The sequence below is a fragment of the Tiliqua scincoides genome, chromosome 5, assembly GCF_035046505.1.
Source record: "Tiliqua scincoides isolate rTilSci1 chromosome 5, rTilSci1.hap2, whole genome shotgun sequence".
In the NCBI taxonomy this organism is placed as follows: Eukaryota; Metazoa; Chordata; class Lepidosauria; order Squamata; family Scincidae; genus Tiliqua; species Tiliqua scincoides.
Genome location: NC_089825.1, coordinates 45,111,217 through 45,126,112, shown reverse-complemented (window position 1 = coordinate 45,126,112; position 14,896 = coordinate 45,111,217). Strand labels below are relative to the sequence as shown.

General features: G+C 42.8%; 1 protein-coding gene across 11 annotated transcripts in view; it reads left to right on the top strand.

Moving 5' to 3' along the window:
* The window catches only part of SLC4A7 (solute carrier family 4 member 7), a 117,974-nt gene that overhangs the window by 5,950 nt on the left and 97,128 nt on the right, over positions 1 to 14,896 (top strand). The window contains exon 1 of one of the 11 annotated variants that reach the window (XM_066627132.1): positions 5,243 to 5,342. The exons of the other annotated variants lie outside the window; for them this stretch is intronic. The gene's annotated coding sequence lies outside the window, so the exon portion shown is untranslated. Of the gene's footprint in view, positions 1 to 5,242; positions 5,343 to 14,896 lie in introns of those variants that run through there. 11 annotated transcript variants of the gene reach the window in all.

Here is a 14,896-nt window from a genome sequence, read left to right as displayed (position 1 = left end):
TTTTGCAGATTATGAGTAGTGTGTGAAAGTCTGTTCCATGAAAGTCATTTAACGGATGAAGGAGGCCTAAAACACAGAACTGGTGTATCTTTGAATGATATTTAAAGGATCACATTTAAATTAGCTAGTGGAGTGTGCTAAAAATAGCTTCTGATTTATTAATTCTTTGTTCCATCCATCCCTGTTCAACTACTCATGTGCATGCAATACTGTGCCTGTATATTCTTGATTGGCCCTTAGCTTTACAAGCTGCTTTATGTGCTAGTGAGAGAAAGAGAATCCCCCCTTGTGCTTACATGCCCACCTCCTTGCATTCCAGTCTAAGATAGAAAGGAGAGCAAGAGAAATACAGGAAAAAATTGGCAAACATATGAGTATACTCTGAACTGGGTTTTTTTAACCCCAAGATATAGCTCATTATGTTTTGAAATAGTTTTTGTCTGCTTTTGTTCTGATGTCACTATTATATATTCTGCCTTAGTTTGTCTTTATTTGCATAATTAGCAGTGGGGTTGTGATTAGAATGCCATGTAAGTCTCTGCCAGAAAAAAAATCTAACTCAAAATAGATTGTACATATGGCTGCTTGTTATACAGTTACACAAACTGTTGTCACCTTGTGGCATTTGTCCTTTAGCCATTTTCCTTCAGTCAGTACTGAATTGGGGGTAGGAACTCTCTCCATTTTTCTCTTTAAATTATATTTATTTTTAATTTGGAAGGCTAGGACTTGGGTACCACTGGAGTCTCTGGGGAAGTAACTACTGGTTTGTAACTTCTTCAACTGTAACGTTGTCATTTTCTCACTCTTTATTGGCACTTTGAATAGCTTGTTAAACTAAGGTCATCTAGTGTCCAATTTATACTGTAAATCTAGTAAAATATTCATCTGCTTTCTCAATTAGTGAAAACAACATGCTTGAAGGGCTTAAAGCACGGGCTTCAAAAGAAACATAGCCAGACTTTGTTTTCTAACTAGAATTATATTATTTTTAGCAACTTGAGGTTTCTAAATAGATTCTATACACATTTATTCACAGTTATAAATGTCATGCAGTTCAATAAAATAGCCTGAAGCTTTAAAGTGAGGATCATAAGTGAAGATTTGTTCATAATAACTTGCTAACTTAACTTATGTTACTTGCACAAGAAATAATTTGCAGTTAGCCAACTGAAGATGGCAGCTTGCTTTAAAACAAGTTTGGTTTAGTCCTGCACAAAGGGAATAGTGTGGTGAAATATTTTGTGGTGTCAGAAGTCATTGTTCTATGAAGAACAGGATGAATTAAGACAAGAAATCCTTTGACCAGGGTGGTAGGATATTAGAGGAGTCTGAGCTTTCTGAGCTCAGAGGAGTCTGAGCTTTACATTCCATAAAGATGGAATGGATAACAACTGCATTTTTGCAATGTCCATGCCCTTTCTACAAAATCTTGCCATGAATCATGCACTTCCTTAGCTGCTAGTTTTAAATTTGATTATTTCCCTAAGTCAAGCATTAAAATGTTACCAAGTGTTACTAACATTTTTACATCATATATTCTGGGATGTATTTTTCCCTGTCATGTGTCTGTTTAAAATAAAATACAAAAGTAAAGCTTAGAGTAGGGGTGCCAAGCATAAGCAGCTCTTTATCTGATTGCCATAGTTCTTCCAGCTCCACCAAGTGCTGAGCTGCAAAGTAACACATTGGCAGAAGTGGCACTGCTGAAAGGGTGGTGCTGGGAGAGCCCAGTTCTCATACAGGCCATCCTTTGTGCTGAAGTGTCACTGCTTTTGCTGAAGCTGAAGTGCTACTGTGTGAAAGGGCAGTCTGTCTCCCATGCTGCCCTCTCAGTATCACTGCTTCTGCCGAGGTGCAGGAAGGGAGATGGATAGAAGTCTGAGAAGGTAAGGAACAGTAGGGGAGGAAATGGTAGATGGGGGGGGGAGGATGGGGGGGGAGGAGGAGAAGCTGCCGAAGTTATGATGCAAGCCACCCTTTCAGGAGTGCTGCTTCTACTGAGGCATGTAATACTGGGGGCGTGCTATCGTCCTCCAGACCAGAAATCTGATGGGAACCTTGAAATGAGGAAACAGATCAGGGAGGTGACAAGGAGGGACAGGGTTGTAATCATGGGGGACTTTAATTATCCTCATATAGACTGGGTCAATTTGTGTTCTGGTCACGATAAGGAAACTGGATTTCTTGACGTGCTAAATGACTGTGGCTTAGATCAGCTAGTCACGGAGCCCACCAGAGGACAGGTGACTCTGGATTTAATATTGTGCGGTATGCAGGACCTGGTTAGAGATGTAAACGTTACTGAGCCATTGGGGAACAGTGATCATGCTGCGATCCGTTTTGACGTGCACGTTGGGGGAAGAATACCAGGCAAATCTCTAACAAAAATCCTTGACTTCCGACGGGCGGACTTCCCTCAAATGAGGAGGCTGGTTAGAAGGAGGTTGAAAGGGAGGGTAAAAAGAGTCCAATCTCTCCAGAGTGCATGGAGGCTGCTTAAAACAACAGTAATAGAGGCCCAGCAGAGGTGTATACCACAAAGAAAGAAGGGTTCCACTAAATCCAGGAGGGTGCCCGCATGGCTAACCAGCCAAGTTAGAGAGGCTGTGAAGGGCAAGGAAGCTTCCTTCCGTAAATGGAAGTCTTGCCCTAATGAGGAGAATAAAAAGGAACATAAACTGTGGCAAAAGAAATGTAAGAAGGTGATACTGGAGGCCAAGCGAGACTATGAGGAACGCATGGCCGGCAACATTAAGGGGAATAATAAAAGCTTCTTCAAATAAGTTAGAAGCAGGAAACCCGCCAGAGAAGCGGTTGGCCCTCTGGATGGTGAGGGAGGGAAAGGGGAGATAAAAGGAGACTTAGAGATGGCAGAGAAATTAAATGAGTTCTTTGCATCTGTCTTCACGGCAGAAGACCTCGGGCAGATACCGCTGCCCGAACGGCTCCTCCTAACCGAGGAGTTAAGTCAGATAGAGGTTAAAAGAGAAGATGTTTCAGACCTCATTGATAAATTAAAGATCAATAAGTCACCGGGCCCTGATGGCATCCACCTAAGGGTTATTAAGGAATTGAAGAATGAAGTTGCAGATCTCTTGACTAAGGTATGCAACTTGTCCCTCAAAACGGCCATGGTGCCAGAAGATTGGAGGATAGCAAATGTCACGCCTATTTTTAAAAAGGGAAAGAGGAGGGACCCGGGAAACTATAGGCCGGTCAGCCTAACATCTATACCGGGTAAGATGGTGGAATGCCTCATCAAAGATAGGATCTCAAAACACATAGACGAACAGGCCTTGCTGAGGGAGAGTCAGCATGGCTTCTGTAAGGGTAAGTCTTGCCTCACGAACCTTATAGAATTCTTTGAAAAGGTCAACAGGCATGTGGATGCGGGAGAACACGGTCCCTCACCAAAGGCTACTGAAAAAACTCCACAGTCAGGGAATTAGAGGACAGGTCCTCTCGTGGATTGAGAACTGGCTGGAGGCCAGGAAGCAGAGAGTGGGTGTCAATGGGCAATTTTCACAATGGAGAGATGTGAAAAGCGGTGTGCCCCAAGGATCTGTCCTGGGACCGGTGCTTTTCAACCTCTTCATAAATGACCTGGAGACAGGGTTGAGCAGTGAAGTGGCTAAGTTTGCAGATGACACCAAACTTTTCCGAGTGGTGAAGACCAGAAGTGATTGTGAGGAGCTCCAGAAGGATCTCTCCAGACTGGCAGAATGGGCAGCAAAATGGCAGATGCGCTTCAATGTCAGTAAGTGTAAAGTCATGCACATTGGGGCAAAAAATCAAAACTTTAGATATAGGCTGATGGGTTCTGAGCTGTCTGTGACAGATCTGGAGAGAGATCTTGGGGTGGTGGTGGACAGGTCGATGAAAGTGTCGACCCAATGTGCGGCGGCAGTGAAGAAGGCCAATTCTATGCTTGGGATCATTAGGAAGGGTATTGAGAACAAAACGGCTAGTATTATAATGCCGTTGTACAAATCTATGGTAAGGCCACACCTGGAGTATTGTGTCCAGTTCTGGTCACCGCATCTCAAAAAAGACATAGTGGAAATGGAAAAGGTGCAAAAGAGAGCGACTAAGATGATTACGGGGCTGGGGCACCTTCCTTATGAGGAAAGGCTACGGCATTTGGGCCTCTTCAGCCTAGAAAAGAGACGCCTGAGGGGGGACATGATTGAGACATACAAAATTATGCAGGGAATGGACAGAGTGGATAGGGAGATGCTCTTTACACTCTCACATAATACCAGAACCAGGGGACATCCACTAAAATTGAGTGTTGGGTGGGTTAGGACAGACAAAAGAAAATATTTCTTTACTCAGCGTGTGGTCGGTCTGTGGAACTCCTTGCCACAGGATGTGGTGCTGGCGTCTAGCCTAGACGCCTTTAAAAGGGGATTGGACAAGTTTCTGGAGGAAAAACCCATTATGGGGTACAAGCCGTGATGTGTATGCGCAACCTCCTGATTTTAGAAATGGGTTATGTCAGAATGCCAGATGCAGGGGAGGGCACCAGGATGAGGTCTCTTGTTATCTGGTGTGCTCCCTGGGGCATTTGGTGGGCCGCTGTGAGATACAGGAAGCTGGACTAGATGGGCCTATGGCCTGATCCAGTGGGGCTGTTCTTATGTTCTTATGTTATTATCACTTTGCAGACCACCTCTCAGGTGCTGAGCTGAAAAGTGATACCTCATCAGAAGTGGCACTGCTGAAACGGTAACCAGGTTTATAATTGGGCTCTCCAATATCTTGAAAATATTAATCAAGTTTTTCATATTTTCTCTTCTGTCATTTGCAACTAATGAGTGCCTAAGTGAGAGTAAAGTGCTTTTTTTTCCTAGTCATCACCTGCTTAATGATGTCGGTTTCTGGTTAACTTCCGACTAGGAATGCTATTTGGCCCTGTATACACTGTATGAAATGTGTTTGACACCCCAGCTTACAGTGTATATCAGAAGACATAGTTGGTAAACATTTCTAGTTATTGATACAAAAGTAGCAACTTCAAGTTGAAAATATTTTAGAAGTACCTTTCTAATGATAAGATACATTTTTGTGTAGTTTAAAAGAATATAAGGAGTACTGCTGCAGTGGCACTAGGGGGCACTACTATCTCATCCTTTAATCCAGTGGACATAGAAAACTAGGGACAACAATGTCACTGGTTACCTTTTCATTTGACACTCCTAATGCTGGCATCTTGGTGGCAGCGAGCTATATTTGCGGACAGATACATATGTTTCCAATATAGAATTCAGGGTATTGTTACAAGCTTTCTTGAAGAAATGTTTCCAGAAGTTTATGAAATTGCAGTTCTTTATTAAAAAGTAGGTAGGCACGTGGATACTGAAATGTACTTTGTTGGTGATAGAAAAAGTTTACCTATGATGCTGTAACAGATTATGAACCTAGACTAATGTGTTCAGCTTAGAAATATAGGAGTTCTGGATGAATATAAAATATGGATTGGTTTTTCAATAGCTTTTAGGTAAGGAATTCTAATGCATTCTTCTTTATTCCTGACATTCCGGGGAGTGATTCCTCTTCTGACTTCATAGAGTTAAGAACAAAAACTAGGGTCTCTGGATAACATCCTTTGCTATGGATTACCATTCTTGTACTGGTAAAGCAATTTACTTGATTCTAATTTATTCCTACATCTGTCAAATGGAATTATAGCATTTTTAATACAAAGCAAATTAAATACAATCCGACTGAATCTTAATGAGAGGTTCTAAAGTTGGTGCATAAGGGGAAAATTGTGTATAGTTGAATCTATGGTACCTTAGATTTAAAAAAATATATACCGTAGATACTTGCCTATATGGTGTTAAATTTGTGCCCCAAACTCACGGGAGAATCGCCCCCTCGTCTTATCTGCGCAGTCACCCAGCGGATGGAGGGGGTGAGGGAGCCATTTGCATGGGGGGGGCTTGGTAGGAGGATTGGCAGCTGCGCCTCCCCCCAGCCTGCACCCTGCCTGTCGTGCCTGGAACCTGGGAGGAGACAGGGCATGGGGGTCAGCCTGCCCGCTGGCGCTACAGTCCTGCCGCCCGCAGGTGCAGGGAGCAGAGCGGGGGCGTCCTGGCTGCCGCTGCCACCGCCAGACCAATGGAGGGCAGGAAGTGCGCAGGGATTGTCCTGTGCTGCTCCCTGCCAGGTGCTCCCCAGCGCCTCCCTCCCTGCTGGCTGCAGCTGTGGGGCAGCGCAGCTCATTCCCCAAGTGCTCCCTGCTCTCTGTTGGTCCGGCGAGCAGCGGCAGTAGCCAGGACGCGCCAGCTCTGCTCCCTGTCCCTGCAGGCAGCGGGACTGTGGCAGGGAGTGCAGATGGAGGGCTGTGAGAGGCGAGGGAGCATTGCTGGTAGGCTGCCCTCACATGCCCTGCCCCCTCTGGGGCTCCACCGAGGCGCAACCAGCTGGGTGCAGACTGGGGGGAGGCACAGCTGCCCATCCTCCTACTAAGTCCCCCCACCCAGGTGCAATTGGCCCCCTTCGTCTGCCTGGGTGACCGCTCCGCATGCCTGGCTCCTCTGGCTCCAGGAACGATGAGGGGAGCCGCTGGGTGCAGGCTGGCAGGAGGTGTAGCTGCCAGGAACTCCACATGAGGCCCGGAGGCGCCACTGCCCTTCCTTCACAGAGGGTCTACTTCCAAGTAAATCAGGTGCAACTATGTGCAGCTGCACTTGCTCAGTCACTCCTTGTTGCTTGTCTCTCTACTGTGAACTGAATTGCACACTCCCAGTTGTGTGTTCTGTGTTGTGTGTTTTACGTAGAGCCTTTGGCTTAAGGCACCAGGCAATTTAAAGGAGGATTTCATTAATGTTTCTACTGGTATGCTGTTTCCAGTGTACTTGGAGCCCAGTGTACTAGGCTTGTCTACTCAGAAGTAAGTCCCATTAAAGTCAATGAGGCTTACTCCCAGGAAAGTGTGGATGGGATTGTGGCCTTACTCTGATAGTGTTTACAAATGGTTGTTAAGAGTACAATTTTAAAAATTAGTGAATAAAAATGTATCTTATGATCTATGAGATAGATCATAGTTTTTAATAAATTAGAGACTATTTTTAATACTGTTTTTGCTATACTATGTATACATATATTTGTATACATAGTATAGCAAAAAAGTATTAAAAATAGTGTATGTATGTATACTGTGTTTTTAATAAATTAGTGACTGTACAGTTCTTAAGTAACAATTACTGGTAGGTTATTTTTCAGGATCTGGCTCGGGTAAAATCAGACAAAATTAGTCAGACTCAGACACCTCCCTAAGTTTAACCCCTGACTGATCTGAGGGTCATATAAAATCCCATGATTTTTTAATCAAAGCCTACCCTCGACTTATCTGTGGGATCAACTTATATGTGAGTATCTGTGGTAATGTCTCTTTAAAAGCTAAAATCACTCTATTAGAGACACACAGGAACTAATATGACTGAGGGAGCAGCAGATTAATTCTTCCATTTTGTGCTGTCTCTGGGACATGTATATACAGTGAGTGTAATGGCAGTGCAGACAGTTCTGCCCATTTAAACTGTTTCTCGTTTGTGTGCATTTACTTAAACAAAATATCACAAAATAGAGACTTTTAATTAGGTTTTGATTTTTCTGTTGGCCTTCTAATGAGAGAGAATGTGTGTATGAATGTGCATGCTTGGATTGAAATGGAGGAGCTGTCTTCCAGTAGACAGCAGACCCCCCTTCCCCCAAAATCTGAAGAAAAAAATGAAAATAGCTTACTGAATTTACAAGAGAAAATGAAACAAGATTTATTTGTAACAGAATGACAGTTCACAAACAGTACATACATGCACACATACATTAGTATTTATATATTGCCTTTCTCTGTTTTAGACAGCATTTAAGGGGGTTTACTTAGTCTAAACCAGGGGTCTCCAAACCCCAGCCTGAGGACCAGATGTGGCCCATGGTGAGCCTCTATCCAGCCCATGGTCAGCCTCTGATCCCCTGAGAGCCTCTGGCCCAGCTGACCAAACACAACCGGAGTTGTGCTTGTGGGGTGGGGGAATGGGTCCATTGAAGTGTGTGCTTTATTTAGTGGGCTGTACTGGTGCTTGGAGAAATCCAGGACATTTGAGCCCATTCATTCAAGTTCCAATGCATTTATTTAAATTTTATATTTAACTTTTTTCCCCTGCCCTCTACACTGTGCCAGATATTTGATGTGGCCCTTCGGCCAAAAAGTTTAGAGACCCCTGGACACTAAACCACCATTTTTCGATGGGATTTTTATGATATGTTCTGTGAAAGACTTGCAGAACCTTCAGTCACCAGATGCTGCCTTCAGTGTAGATTAACTTTTCTGGCTGCATGCCACCAAGTCTCAGCAGGCATCATAAATCAAGCCTGGACAGGTCCTCAAGGTTTTTTTTTCCATTCTTTGCTGGCTGGCCTTCACACACTCCCATGCACTCTTACTGCAGTGGCTAATCAGCTCACCAGCAACTTCGTTTTGCCCCAACAGGTACTGCAGCTTGATACAGCCTGGCATTCCTTCTTGCTAAGGCAGTTAACTCTGTAAAGTGATAAGAAACCCCAGCTGTGATTAAGACCCTTTCCTGTTATTGGTGTCAAGTTTCACTATAAGTTCTAATTCAACCTTTTGTCTATCTTTCCCCCTTTATAATTTTTCTGCTGGAGGATTGTCAATCTGTGTTGGAAGGATTTTGGAGTTTGAAATGTTTCCGAGTGGTTTCTAGATGTTGCTGTTTCTAATGTCAAATTTTTGTCTATTTGTTCTTTTCCATAATGACTGTTTGTCCTATATAGATAATAGTGCATATCTCCCTGTGCAGTGAATGAGTGAATGGGCCCCTAATAGCATAACTGACAATATTGGGTCCTGTTATGGTGATACCTGACTAGATAGCAGAATATAATTGCAAGTGTCTGGTCCCTCTTGTCAGACTACTGTATAGTTTGCCGTTGCTGGTCTCTTAAGATTAGAGAACTGTCTGTAAGTAAAAACAGGCCTGTCACTAAGACCTGTGAGAGAAGTGTCATTGTCTAAGATGGGCTGTAGGTCATTTATGTGTTGGAGTGGTTTAGCTGGGAGTTGTAGGTGATAACTAGTGCTGTTCTTTTTCCCTTCTGTGTCTATTTTGTAGTAGGTTGTTTCTGGCTACTGGTCTCCTGTCTCTATCAATCTGTTTTTTTACTTTGAGTAAATATTGTTTTAAGAATATTATTTTTGTAAACCCTTTAGGTGTGTGTTCCTGTCTGAACTGGAACACATGTAATTTAGCTTGATTATAGACAATGGGTCATGTGATGAGTTCTGAGTGAAAGCTGGAAGCATGTAAGTATGTGTGTAGTGGTCAGTAGATTTTCAATATATTGAACAAGTTCATTATATAGTTGCACTGTAGTATCCAGAAAGTGAACCTGGTCCACTGAGTAGTTCAGGCTGAAGTTGATGATGATGGGTTAAAAGTGTTTAAGACCTGGTGGAATTGCTTGAGGGCCTTCTGCCCATAGATCCAGATGAATAATAATAATAATAATAATAATAATAATAATAGTATTTATATACTGTTCAAGGTGGTTTACATAGGCAGGCTATCTCTAAACCCCTGAGGGATTTTTTTCAATAACAGAAAGGTTCTATCTTTCAAGAACCGCACAACATTTCAGAAGGCTCTTTCATAGTCTGGTATCATTTCTGGCCCCCAGTTGCCTCCCAGTGCCTCCAGTGGCTGACAAGCAGCTCCTTCATCTCTCACTTGAAGGGCAGCCAATGCCCAAAGAGCAGGTGGAATAACCCAGCTCAGCTTGTCAGCTGCTTCAAGGTCTCGCCGTTCACGGAACTGTTGGTGGCCTTGAACTGGCAACTTTCAGATGTTATTTTTGGGCTAAGGGAGGCTCTACCCTCTAGACCAGACCTCCTGCCCTAAAAGATATCAGTTTATCTCTAGTATAGATGAGGTTTTTGGGGACAGGAGCTGAGGAAGCATTCTGAATCTGTTATGAATTTGTTTGCATACTGTGGAGCTGCGGGAGTCTCTGTAGCAGTGCTGTTGACCTGAAGATAGAAGTTTGGTTCAAGTTTGAAGTAATTGTGAATGAGGAGGCAGTGGAAAAGTTTGGTAGACAGAATAGCTGTAGAATAATCTTGAATAATATTTCTGATAGTTTGTCCATCATTGTGGGAAAAAGTAACATTTAGAACAACTACATTCATGATTGGCAAAGCAGTATTCTTTGGGAGACTTGGTGACTTGTAGGTTTCCTTAGTAGATGCTGTCCAGCAAATAGCTGGGGGCATTGGTATCACAAGGATTGAGAATAGTGTAGCCAGACCCATGCCCCTCTGTATTGTGATAATTTCTTGTCTGAAACAATGGGGTAACCTAGTTTGTGTATTTTGGATAGTAGATGAAAGACCCCAGATTAAAGATCCTGGGGTGTATCAGCATAGATTTGTTTCTGTAGCTATACCATCTAGTGTATGTATGGTTCATATGTGAAAACATTTGCTTTCCAGATAAGACCTCAAACTGTAGCATGCAAGCCTGGCCAAGCCTGCATGTCTCCAGTGTGCTTTTTACTCCTTATACATTTTTATTTTCATACTTTCCCTGCTGCCATTTTTGCATCCCCTGCACCCCTTCAAGCTTCCACCAGGTCCTCCTCCCTGCTCACCGCCATGTCAAGAAAGCAGAGAGGGTGGGGGGGGGGAGACAGGGTACAGGAGTAGAGGGCTAGATTGGCTTCCCTCCTACATTCTCTCTTCCACCTCTAGCTTCCCTGCATTTTTAGAAGGCAGTAAATATGGGGGCGGGAGGAAAACGAAGGCACTAGCGGCGTGATCTCTTCTGGATCACGCCTGAATATGGTGGCTGTCTCAGTCAAGATGCTGCCCTGGATCTGGTCTCTGGCAGAACCAGTTAGTGGATGTACTGACTAGTGGACCTGCTAGCACAGGGGTCTTAAACATAATGCCCATAGGCTGAATGTGGTCCCCGGAAGTAAATTATCCATCCCCTGTTATAATTGGACTCTCCCATTGTGATAATTAGGCTTGCTCATATCTTGAAAATATGAACAAGATTTTCACATTTTCTGTTATTTGCAGCTATTGAATTTGTGAGAACAAAGTGCTCATTTTTGGCCATCATTTGCTTAATGATGTCACTTCCTGCTTCATGATGTCACTTAACCTCAGCAGGCACTATGAATGCTAACCCTATGTATGAAATGAGTTTGGCATCCCTGTGCTAACATTTTATTTTTGCATACTAGATTTTCACTTCGTTTTCAAAGAAAAATCTGAAGCGTGCTATCAGCTACATTTCAGAGGAATAAATTGTGACCAGAGTTTTCTTTATATGCCTCTAGTATCAAGTTTAGTGGCGTAGTCAGATGTAAAACTGACTCTTTGATAAACTTCTTGAGAAGTAGTAATTTGGCACAATATGTTCTACGAGCAATGAAAGGAGAGCCATGTCTGAAATGCCAAAAGTGCATGTACTCATAACTGATGACCTAGTTCTGAAAAAACAAAATCTGTCTGTCTCCCTCTCTGCTGAGGCTTGATGCTTGGGCTGTATCTGCATTATCTTTCTTCAAGTCACACTACTGCTAGTGTTCAGTTAAATTAACCTTCTGTAATGGAAGCTACTTAAGCTTCATTTTGGAAACTGCAAGCTGCTTAGTGTAGTGAAAAATAGACTCTTAAAATCAGATTATATGATATGCAATTTCTAATTACTCTTGACTGTCTTGTTCTGAACAAGGCAATGGTGTATTTTGATTGGAAGAAAATATTGTGTATGTTCCCTCAAGGGATGCTAAAATCAATTCAGAATTGATGTAAACCTTTTAGGTTATTTTTGGTAGGAGATATCATAGCATACTGTCCTTCCTATGCGCACACTCTCTACACTGGAGCATATTCATATTGGTTCTGTTGGACCTTTCAGCAGCTTCCTGTACCATCAATCAGTATTCTTCTGGGACATGTGATTGGATTAGGACTTGAGGGCGGTTCCTCAACAGTGGTTCCAGTCCTTTCAATGGCTTCAGAATGTAGTTCTGGGGATCTGTTGCTTATCACTGGCCTGTGACACTGACGTATCTTACAAACTTCTTTCTCATTCCCTATGTTTGATATCTGCATGAAGTAGAAAAGGCTGTCTAGGGACTGTCATCGGTATGCAGGTGATACTCAACCCACCTTCTTGTTTATCTCACTGAAGCTTAATCTGGACAAAACAGAAGTGCTCTTGCTTAGTAGAACTGCTGAACCAGAAATAGGTTTTCAGCCTATTTTGAAAGGATTGTGTTCCCAGTGAAAACTTGGTTTTGTATTTTGGAGGGTACATTTGGACTTATTTCTGTTGTTCCTGGATGTTCAGGTAGAAATGCTGGCCAAGAGTGTCCAGGTTTGGTTTAGTACTAGCTGGAGTTTTCTGGAGAAAACAAATACAGTTATGGGTTGAGTATTAATAGCTATATCGGGATGTACTACTGAGCAGCTGCCTTTAAAGTACCCAAAATTTCAGCTGGTTCACAATATCTAAAACTTTCACTGGGACTGTTTGAGGGGGGCCTGCCTTTTCACAACAGTTTTACTGCTTTTGTTTCATTTCTCAATCTTAAAAGTGCTGGTTATTGCCTCTAACGCCCTTTTAAGACCTGGATACCTCAAAACATGTCTGTGGTGGCCTGCTGGTCCACTAAGGCCCTTTTATGCATTCAACTGGTATATGAGGTATAGTTGTGTGGGCTGTATAGAAGGGCTGTGACTGTCTCTAGACTTTGAAACTTGTTTCTGTGGGAAGTTTATCTCCAAGCCACCTGCCTTTCTCAACTGTCCCCCATTGCAAGGTGATTTGCAGGGTGGTGTTCAAAATTTGGGAGGTCAGATATAAGAACTTGGTCCTCTGATGCTATTGTGGTTGCTCATTTTTAATTTTGGTGTAACAGCTTTGCAGAGTGATCTGCAGGGTGGTGTTCAAAATTTGGGAGATCAGATATAAGAACTTGGTCCTCTGATGCTATTGTGGTTGCTCATTTTTAATTTTGGTGTAACGGCTTTACTGATGTGTACATATTATTGGTAATAACTTCCCCAAATTTGTCACTTGAAGATTTTTTTAAGGCAATGTAAATCTGCTGATGATTAAGTACTCTGCCTGTTCCTTTAATCATATTCACACCCAACTCACTCTCTTAACCATTTCTCTCTGAACTAAAATAGTGGAGGATTTGTGAAAAGAACATACAGGATTACTCTTAATCTGCAAAACTGCTACAAGTTCTCTGTTTTAAACTATTTATATCCTACCTCTCCATCAAATGATTTACATGGCAGCTTGCACTGAAATTAATGAATGACACTTAAACATTAAAATAGTCAAGAAAAAACAAAGTTCAGCAGCAGTCTGCTTCTCCTGTCACCATACTAAACAGTAAGGTTGTGAGTTACGTCTTAAAACTCATGATTGAAGAACAAAATCTGATTTATTTCAGGACCAAGTGAAACGTTTTCAACATTTTTCAGCTCATAGCACACTGACCTCTCTATGGCCTTTGCCTCTTGTGATATCACTTCCAGCTTCTGGGAGGCTCTTCTAGATTTCCTTTCTAACCGAGCAATCCCATGTAGCCGCAAGAGCCAGCACCAGATAGTCTCGCTCCAACCAGCTTTCTCTTACTTGCCCTTGGAGCAGCTGAGCTGCTGCTGCCCCAAGAGGGAAGCAGGAAAGCAAAGTTTCTTTCCCTTCACAACAAATAATCACCACCACTTACGAGAGTGCAGCACCTGGGCAAGGGCCAGCCAACTTCCTTCCCTCCTCTTGGCGGCACAGCAGTTGAAAATGGTTGCCCTATAATCTTAAGACTCTAGGCAGTTGAATCAAGTCAAGCAATTCAAAAAATGAAGTGGCTTTATCAGTCTGTACCTTTTTTTTCAAATGTTTCCACAGGGATGCAGGGCTAATTAAACCAGAAGCTTTGTCATGGAGGTCTTTGACCCTAATGGTGAGAAAAAGAGTGGTTGCTTCCCCCTCACTTTCAGAATCTTCTTATAGCAGACTTCTTTTAAATAGGGAATTCTGGTCTCTCTAGCATTTGTTTCCTGTCTCTATAGATAGGCAATTTTTTGACTGCTGTGTTCCAAACTCTTTGGCACATCTGTGGACCTTTCATGGCTCACCAATGTGCCACAGCACACAAGTTGTAAATCGCTGGTCTAGTCCTTCTACTGAGGAGGTCCTGTCTTGTGTAGCCACCCACATCCATCTTGGATAGTGGGGGAATATGAAGCAGAGCCTCTGAGAATTATCCAAATGTACAGGCAAGTTTATATGATGGAAAGTTGTTCTGAAGATATACTTGGCCTAAACCAGGGGTGTCAAAGTCATTTCATGCAGGAGGCCAAATTACATTCATGATACCTACTAAGGGCCAGAAGTGATGTAATTAAGCCAGTCATGAACAGAAATAAGCATATTTTTTCTCACTTAGGAACTCATTAACTGCAAATGACAGCAGAGAAAATACACAAATCTTGATCATATTTACAAGATATGAGAGAGTCCAATTATCATGCACAGCTCAGCAGCTGAGAACAACTGATGGTGGTGCTGGGAGAGCCCAAGGGCCGAATAGAGAACTTGCGGGGGCTGCATCTGGCCTGTGGGGTTTCTGTTTGACATCCATGGCCTAAACCATTTAGGGCTTTAGTGAGTTCTTAACTGCACTGACTCTCAGGTTATTTCATTGGAGCAATGTACTGTGTGTGTCAAGACCCAGCTGAATCTCTTGCTTCTGCATTTTGGGCCACTTGTAGTTTCTGAACACTTTTCAAAGATGGCCCCAAGTAGACCATATTAGAGTAGTTTAACCTGGATATTAG